Source organism: Saccostrea cucullata, unplaced genomic scaffold, assembly GCF_032062105.1.
Source record: "Saccostrea cucullata isolate Sc308-1 unplaced genomic scaffold, CSIRO_AGI_Scuc_v1 ctg18512, whole genome shotgun sequence".
NCBI lineage: Eukaryota > Metazoa > Mollusca > Bivalvia > Ostreida > Ostreidae > Saccostrea > Saccostrea cuccullata.
This window is the reverse complement of record NW_026939922.1, coordinates 1-9,943: the sequence shown is the minus strand read 5'-3', so window position 1 is coordinate 9,943 and position 9,943 is coordinate 1. Positions and strand designations below refer to the sequence as shown.

The window sequence follows — 9,943 nt, the reverse complement described above, 5'->3', positions numbered from 1 at the left end:
TGCTTATCAAAATTAGCAAAAAAGATAAAAGGAAAATGATGCTTAACATACAGATACATCCACGTAGGCGTTTTGGACTCCGTAACTCCGTTATGTTGACATTCATGTTGTGATGATATTTCTTTCTTTTTTTTACTGATGCGTTTTCTTTTTCGATTCTGGTATTTTGACAAAACATGTTGATACTTTATAATATTATGATACTTTGGCGTTATATACTAATATTTTTACAAACAAGTTGCTGAAACAAGAGTATCAGCAGTCTCGTTTAAAGTTATCATCTGTAAGTTCTATAGTCGATACAATGGCATTAATTGTCAGCAAATTCAATTTATCATTAAGTCAAATGCTGACTAAGAAATGAAAAACTTAGTATATTGTTAGGCTATTATTTACACACTAAATGTCGATGTATTTTCCGTTACTTCCCGATCACACACTGAATCATTAATTAATTGCTTAATTAAAAACACATCTTTTTTTTAAATCTGCTTTCACTGGGCAACATAACAAGTATCATTTTTAACCATCTGCCTTCCTTCACTAAATCAACCAATCCAATCATTGATTGAATTTATTGGATTGACAAGGGGCACATGGCGAGTGTGACTGGTCGGCAGGGTATGCTCATTTCTCCATGGCATCTGATCCCACCTCTGATGATATGGTTGAGTAAACAACTGTTAACTTTGTTTCTTTCTTTATTCTCTCTTAGAATGGTGCGACATTGGTCTGGTGAAGACAATGAAAAGAACTGGATAAACTTCCTGGGAGAAATAAAGATCATTTTAGAGTAAGGACTTTATTATATGATTTTATAAGATCAAATTAGCTCTCATGGTTAAGTAAATTAAATCTTCAAATCATTCGATCAGGAACCACTGGTGTCTGTTGTGATATTTTTATTCTAAAAACCAAAGAGTGTTAAATACCATCTTTGCTAGCCAAGGGTTTCTGAAACGCTACTCTCCTCGTATTATATGGTTATTGGTACGTGTACGTGCATCAGTTAATAATTGTTCGAAACCATTCCTTTTTACCATTTTATATAAAATTCATATGAAAATTACCGTACTATATATGTGGCATACGTGTAAGAAAGTTAAACAAATGGAAGACATCGATCAGAATCAAATAACTATCCCCTCCTCACTTTTGAAAAAAAAAATTAAGAATTTTTTTCCAACAGAAAACTACAGGACTGCCTCTGAGTTCCTTGTTTTTATACACAAAAATTCCTTGGATAATTAAGAATGTTCCTGGTGTCAAAGAAGCCATTGATGAAGGAACCTGTATGTTTGGAACGGTCAACACGTGGGTTTTATGGGTATGTCAAAGTTTAGCATTTTAAAAGAGATTTTTAGGGCCCTGCAAGGATTTGCGGGTGCCCTATAGTAATCACTCTGTCCGTCCGTCTGTCCGTCTGTCTGTCTGTCTGTCTGTCTGTCCGTCCGTCTGTCACTCTTCCGTCCACAAATTTTCTGTTTTTTCTAACAGCTTTTTTAATGGTAGCCCAATCAAGTTCAAATTTGGTATGGTAGTTCAGTAGGCAGAAATACATATTTTGATGCTAAGTTTGGTTCTCTATGTCTTGTGGTTTGGAGCTGGGGTGGTGGGGTAGATTCCTTAACTATGCATAAGAATGAATGGGCAACTTTTTTTATGGTTGCCCAATCAAGTACAAATTTGGTATGTTAGTTCAGTAGGCAGAAATACATATTTTGATGCTAAGTTTGGTTTTCTATGTCCCCTGGTTTGGAGCTGGGTGGTGGGGTAGATTCCTTAACTTTATATACGAAAGCATTGGCAAAGAGAGATAACTGCTGAAGATGTTCCCATTGTAAACTGAATGCTGCTATGAGTCCCTTGGGATTAATTAGCTTTCCTCCTGAAGAAAATCCAGAGCATTATCTTTATCTGTCAAATTGAGATGAATTACCACCTCTGTCTGCAAATGAAGTTTGTTTGAAGTTAAGTCAATTTGGAATGCTATGAACACTCTGAAATGTGAATTTAGATATAATTTTTTATAATTTATTTTTGTTTAATAGTTATGATTTCATTGAATTCTAATAACAAGAAATAGATTAAAGAAGATTTTTTGATTTACTTTTTTCACTTTATGTTAATTCAAGAATATTATTAATTTTTAGGATAGTTGTATAAAAACCCCCATTCTATCATTAATACTGAAAAAGTTCTTATTGTAACTTAAGAAGAAAATGATGAGAGAGGTACAATTAATCCCTTCCAGATAATTTTGTAGCCTGCTGCAGAAAATTTAGTAGGCTTTTCTTTTCTGTCACTTTAAGATTAATGAAAACCTTGGTCTGCAACTGCTGTTTGTTTGAAGTCTTCATGATATTTGCATTCATTGAAGGCTGGCATTTTATATAACACAAGCTTCATAATTGTTTAAATATACATTCAATTTTAAGTTGTTCTTTACTGCCTAATGTAAATACAAGGATATTATTTTCAGGTTTTTGAATATTCAGGAATTATCTTGAAATTTTAAGAATACAGTTGCTGTTGCTTATTCTTCGTACATTTTTCAATCATTCCGTAAGCTGCACCCTATTAATTCTACCCCATGGCGGGGCCCTTGCTGACTGGTCAGTTTTCTAGTTTTTATTAGTAAACGGAAAATAATTACTGAAAAACCATCTGAAAATGGTCAGTCTAGCTCTGTCAGTTTGCAAAAAAGGCACAGCTTAAGTTCAAAATCTTGTTTAAAACGAATTCTAGATGATATACAAAATAATAATTTTTAGAATCTGACTGGGGGTTTGAATGGGGGAGTGTATTTAACAGACATTTCCAATGGACAAATTACAGGGTTGTGTAATTTGGAGACGTGTAACTGGGATCCAGAAATCTGCCCGGTTAGAATATTTTCCAGTTATCTAAGTATCCTTGCAAGTTTTTAACTTAAAAGTTAAACAATAAGTATATAAATATTCCAAATATTATGTAAAGTTATGTGTCAGTCATATTTCTGAACAATAATATTCGTTTAAACTACATAACACATTTTTTGTTTTAGTTTTTTGCTTCTGAAAGTGTGTCATTTAATGATTTGATCGATATTTGTGTTAAAAAGGCGTTTTTAACGCAAAGAAATTATTGATGATTATGTTTTATCAGATATTTTGGAATTCCGCACGATGTATTTGCTGAAATTAGGAGTACGTCCGAAATTTACGGTTATATAAAACAGGGACCACTGCGGGAATTCCGATTTCTGGGGTAATTTACAACATGAACATTGTACTATTAAGATGCGTACAAATTTAAATGATAACAACGCAAAAAATATATTTCTTTAACTTTAATCTAACTATCTGTTTGAAGATGATGGGGATCAAATGGCGGGAACTTTGGACAGTTGTGTTTTAATAAAGGTCAATCTAAATGCACGTGAGTAATTTGACTATTGCATTAAACTAATATACATGTATATATTTAATGATTACGTTTTTTTATTTAAACCACCTATAAACCGATGGAGACACTTGTGTGTTTGTTAACGACAACAGGCGAGGGTATAACTTAATAACACTTTATAAAAAAGAACACAAAATCGCATTCTAGAGGACGAATTTGTTACGATATGAGATGTTCAAAATTATCCTTGGATTAAACTATTGAATACTCGATTGTTAAATATTTTATAATATAGAACAGGGGATGCTCACTCCTCCATGGCACCTGATCCCACCCTCTGATGATGGATGTCTGTGATTGCTCTCCTCCTGCTTTATATTATGAACTTTCATTTCTGTTTGTTTTCTTCATATATTTCATGAAATGCTATATTTGCAAATGACCGTCTTAAACCAAGGTCATATCTTTTTGTATTACCATAAATTATGCCCTAGATCTAACTTTTAAAATTTGAATAAATTTTATTTTTATTTTTGTTTTTCTTGATTTTTGTTGCGAGTGACTAACTTCTTGTACAGCAAACTCTATCTTCCGATGAACATTCAATTATTCATTCAAATATGGTAGACAATAAGGTAGAGTGGAACTGTATTGATCTTGGTAATGAAAAAAATCAGACAATTGATTCTGCTATTCTTCATAAAAACTTAAAAGAATAGAAATGCTTTCAAATGTACATTATAAACCAATTTTGCAGCAAATCTGCTCAAACAAACAAACTCTGCAAAGTTCAGTGATTCATATTTTAGTCTCTTTTCTGACAACTCAAACTCTTTCCTTTGTAAAGATATCGAGAACATATGGTAAACTTTTATATTATACAATCTTAACGACTAAAATGCTGGACGTGTATTAGATCGAAATTTTTGATCTCGACATTTATTTTTCCTTCCTGAAATAACCACTATGATGTTTAAGCTTATAATTTATTTTTCTTTCACAAGATTATGCAAAACACAAAACTTGAAATTTTATTGACAATAATTCTGTCACATTTTTCTTCGATTTTAGATATGGAACGGCAGGGTGCTTAAATATAAACACAGGTACTAAGGTAAGTATTAGGAGTTAGTGTTAGTAGTACTGTTAGGACCGAAATTTCAATCATTCTGAAACTTCACCAACATACCGGTGGAATTTCTCTATTTATTCTTTGTAAATGGTGTGAATGCTAGAAAATGAAATAGTATGATTACAGTATAACTTGAGTATCAAACACAAGGTTTTGTTTACTGAAAATGATTTTCAATTTATATGACGTAAAATGATTGTAGGCTGTGTATTCTAGCTGTGGAATGATGACTTCTCCCCTCTTTCAACTTGGAAAGTCAGCTCCAATACTCTTTACTCTTTGGGTAAGTACACAACAAAAGAATATTACAGCATTGTGCCAATGTAACCTGCTCGTAAACAAAGTAAACGTTTTTCTCGGTATTGGGGCTATTTTGATAAGTGGCGACAATTCCTCTGACACAATTTAGATAAAAAGTGTTTTGTACATGGACATGTCTCTCATTGTAGGGAGCCATTGAAGGATGTGGACAATTGATGCGATGGTTAAGAGACAATCTACAAATCGTCAAATCTGCCCAAGAAATTGGTACAAACACAAAATATAAGACAGAGAAATTGAAATTGTTTAACTTGATGTAGCTTGAGTATTCGATCGATTTTCTAAATGTAGTTTTATCGTAAACATTCCATTCTTTCATCTTCAGAAACCTTAGCAGCTTCTGTAGATTCGTCACATGACTGCTTTTTTGTTCCCGCATTTGGGGGTCTTCTTTGTCCCTACTGGGAGGATGACGCCAGAGGGTAACCGAACATAACTTTGGAAGACTGCATGGTTCAATAAATATAAGAAATATTTTTTTTTTAAAACTAACAATTCTTTATAAATGATATTTACATTATAAACAATATGGATCTTGTAGACTAGAGTTCATTTAGTATGTAATTAGAAAAGATTTTTAAGACAAATGCAGCAAGGTTGATTAAATAATATTTGAACATAAAAAAAAATTTAGAATATAAAAAAGTCTTACAAATTATTAAATTAGACTAACTGTTAGCTCATTTTTTTCTAAATGTTATTAAAAAAAACCTTTACCTTGTAGAACAATAGTGGAATTATGGGTACACTCAGAAAGAACACATCTGTAGAGCGGCTCTGGAATCTGTGGCCTTCATGGTGAAAGATGTGAGTTGAACATATATTTTATGAGAGCCAACAATTATAATCACGTTCCCAAACGAAGTTGGGTACATATTGTTTTTACTCTGTTTTGCATCATCACGTTCCCCAAACGAAGTTGGGCATATCGTTTTTACTTTGTTTCTTATTATTATTATTATGTTCCCAAACGGAGTTTGGGAACATATTGTTTTATCTTGGTTCTGATTATTATTATTCTTTTTTTCTTCTTTGTTCTCCGGTACTTTTTTGTCCGCGAGTGTTCTCAGAAACTGTTCATCCAACTGAGCTAAAACCTTTTTAGGGTTAATAGGTGTGTAGTGTAGGTGTGCGGAACGAGGTCATTTTGCGCGCATTCGCATGCACGTGCGTGCGCGTGAAGTGAGTGAAATGACTGATATACTTAATATGGCCATAACTTTTACATTTTTTGATGAAATGCTTTGAAACTCATTACATAAGGATATATTAATAGTGTTAATAATATGACACTGTCAAATTAGCACGAACTCACGCGCATGCACGTGCGCCTTGCTCTGATTGGCTGAACAAAAATCTCAATTTCTCTTTTGTTTTTTGACGAAATGTTTTGAAATTTTAAATGTTGTCATGAATTAGGACATCCTACAACATAGTATGGAAAAAATTTCATGAAATCACGCGCATGCTCGTGCGCTGCAATCTGATTGGCTGAAACTTTAAATGGCTATATCTCCTTTGTTTTTTGACGAAATGCTTTGGAATTTACAACATAGTCTTGCATTAGGATATCCTGCAATATGATATACAAAAAATTTCAAGAAATCACGTGCATGGACGTGTGCTGCAACCTGATTGGCTGAAACTTTAAATGGCTATATCTCCTTTCTTTTTCGACGAAATGCTTTGAAATTCAAAACATATTCATGCATTGGAATATTCTACAATATGATTTAGTAAAAAATCATGAAATCACGCGCATGCACGTGTGCTGCAATCTGATTGGCTGAAACTTGAAATGCCTATAATTCCCTTGGTTTTCAACCAAACAGGCTGGGATTTAGAATATAGATAGATATAAGGGCGTCCTACAAGAAGGTATGGTCATCATGCACGTGCACGCACGTGCGTGCATTTGGAAAGAGTGAAATTAAAAATACACTTTAATGAGTGATTTTTAATACTGTTGGACTAAATGGTTTAAGATATAGTATATTTAAATTTATAGAAAATTGTAGACAAGATGATATGATCATTGCGCACGCGCACGCCTGCAATGTTAAAAATTGAATATAATTGGTATCCCTCTGCGAAAACGTTGTTAAAGGCAAAAATGCACAGATGTTGTCTTATTTCATAAGGCTTACATGGAATATGGCACCAAAATTGAGCTGGGGAGCGTTTGGGGAACATCTGTAACGGTTCCCGTTACAATTAGCACTAGTTATTATTATTATTATTCCTGGGAAAATTTTGTCCTCGAGTGATCTTGTAAACTACACATCCGACTAAGGTAAAATGTTTTTAGGGTCAGTAGACATGTTATGTAGATTTGCCGAACAAAGGTCATTTTGCGCGCACGTGCTTGCAAGAGCGCGCACGTGCAACACGTGAAATGACCGATTTAATTGATATAAGCGTAACTTTTAAATTTTTTTATGAAATGCTTTGAAACTTATAATGTAAGGATATATTAGTAATATAGACAATATGACATGGTCAAAATAGCAAGATCTCACGCGCATGCACGTGCGCTTTGCTCTGATTGGCTGAAACTAAAGTCTCAATATCTCTTTTGTTTTTTGACGAAATCCTTTGAAATTTTGAACATTGCCATGCATTAGGATATCCTACAACAAGATATATAGAAATTATCATGAAAATACGTGCATGCACGTGCGCTGCAATCTGATTGGCTGAAAATTTAAACAGCTATAACTCCAGTGGTTTTCAACCAAACAGGATGGGATTTGGCACATAGATATATAAAATGGACTTCTACAAGAAGGTATGGTCACTATGCACATGCATACACGTGCGTGTACGTGAGCTGCAATCTGATTGGCTGAAACTTTAAACAGTTATAACTCCCTTGGTTTTCAACCAAACGGGGTAATATTTAGAACATAGATAGATGTAATGGACTTCTACAAGAAGGTATGGTCACTATGCTCATGTATGCACGTGCGTGCACGTGAAATGAGCAAAATCAAAAATACACTTCAATGAGCGTATCTTTTTAATACTTTTGAATTAAATAGTTTAATATTAAGTATATTAAAATATATATATTGTGTAGACAAGATGATATGGTCATTACGCACATGCATTCACATACACATGCGTGCAATGCTAAAATTTGAATGAACTTTGTACATTCTGGGTAACGTTTTTAAGTTTCAAATGCATCGAGTTTGTTTTATTTATTGAAGCTTCCAGGTAATATGGCACCAAAGGGAGCTGGAGCGTTTGGGGAACATCTGTAACGGTCCCCGTTACAATTACAGGCACTAGTTATTATTATTTATCATTTTTTTCTTCTTCTTCCTGCAATTTTTTGTCCGGGAATGATCTTGTAAACTGTTCGTCCGAGGTAGGTAAAACCTTTTTAGGGTAAGTAGATATGTTATGCAGATTTGCGGAATCAAGGTCATTTTGCGCGCACGTGCTTGCAAGAACAGCGTGCACGCGCAAACATTCTGAAATAACCAATATAGTAGATATAGTCGGAACTTTTCTATTTTTTGATAAAATGCTTTGAAACTTATAATATAAGGATACATTAGTAGCATAGTCATTATGACATGGTCAAAATAGCAAGATCTCACGCGCATGCACGTGCGCTTTGCTCTGATTGGCTGAAACTAAAGTCTCAATATCTTTCTTGTTTCTTGTCATAATCTTTTGAAATTTTGAACATGGTCCTACATTATGAAGATCTACAGCATGATATATTAAAATTTTAATAAAAGCATGCGCATGCGCGCGTGCTGTAATCTGATTGGCTAAAACTTTAAATGGCTATATCTCCTTTGTTTTTTGACGAAATGCTTTGAAATTTAAAACATAGTCATGCATTACGATATCCTAAAATATGATATAGAAAATATTCATGAAATCACGCGCATGCACGTGTGCTGCAATCTGATTGGCTGAAACTTCAAATGGCTATAACTCTCTTGTTTTTCAACCAAACAGGATGAGATTTAGAACTTGGATAAATATAAGGGACTCCTACAAGAAGGTGTAGTCATTATGCACGTGCACGTACGTGCGTGCACGTGAAATGAGTAAAATAAAAAATACACTCGAATGAGTGCATTTTTTAATACTTTTGGATTAAATGCTTTGATATTATTAAAATTTTAGATAGTGTAGACAAGATAATATGGTCGTTACGCACATGAACACGCGTGCAATGCCTATTTTTTTAATATATTTTGTATTTTTCTTGGAAGACCTTGATTAAGTCTAAATTCCATAAAGTATTTCTTATTTAATAGAGATAACAAGGAATATAGCACCAAAAGGGAGTTGGGGAGCGTTTGGGTACATCTGGCAGGAATTCTGCGTTAAGATTAGTACTAGTTTAATTTAATTTTTACACACCGGTCATACATATTTGAAACTTATTTCATAATAAACCAGAATCTAAAATAGAAATTAAGATATTCTGGACGGTGTGGAGGTAGATACAGGTTCACGGATTCCTGAGTTAAAAGTAGATGGTGGTGTGACTGTAAACAATCTTCGACGGCAAATTCAAGCCAACTTTATCAACGAAGCTGTGGGTAGAAGAGAGAAATCAAGCAAGTTGAGAAACTTAAGTTTAAACGTAATTAAGTCGACTAAAACACTTGAATCTTTTTAATTAAATTCATATCAATTCTTGCTCGTCTTGAGTGTGGCTAATGAGAAAATTAAGAAAAATTAACATTAGATTGTGTGTTTCACATAGTACGGACTTCTATGGTTGAGGCGACGGCATTCGGGGCTGCTTTAATGGCAGGGGCCGCCGAAGAAATTGACATTTTTCATCCGTCTCCTGATAGAATGAAACTTGATGTTTCTTTTCCAATTCACGAAACTACATTTTTGCCGTCGATGGCTGATGATGGTAAATGTATACAGTTTATATTATTTGTTTTTTTAAAAAGCTTCTAATGAGTTATGAATTAATTCAAAAAGTCTTCCAGAAGACGTTTGCAACAGCACTTAATGAATAACAGTGTTAACATGATTTGGTTGTGTTTCACATCTTTTATAAACTTTTCCCTTTCAGAACGCACAAGACTTTCTAAGCGCTGGACAAAGGCGATTGAA

The 9,943-nt window shown here is 33.7% G+C and overlaps 1 pseudogene; it reads left to right on the top strand.

Annotated features, from left to right (window-relative positions):
• The first annotated feature begins 708 nt into the window (after nt 1-708).
• On the top strand, nt 709-9,938 carry LOC134254291 (glycerol kinase-like; annotated as a pseudogene).
• Nucleotides 9,939-9,943: the final 5 nt, after the last annotated feature.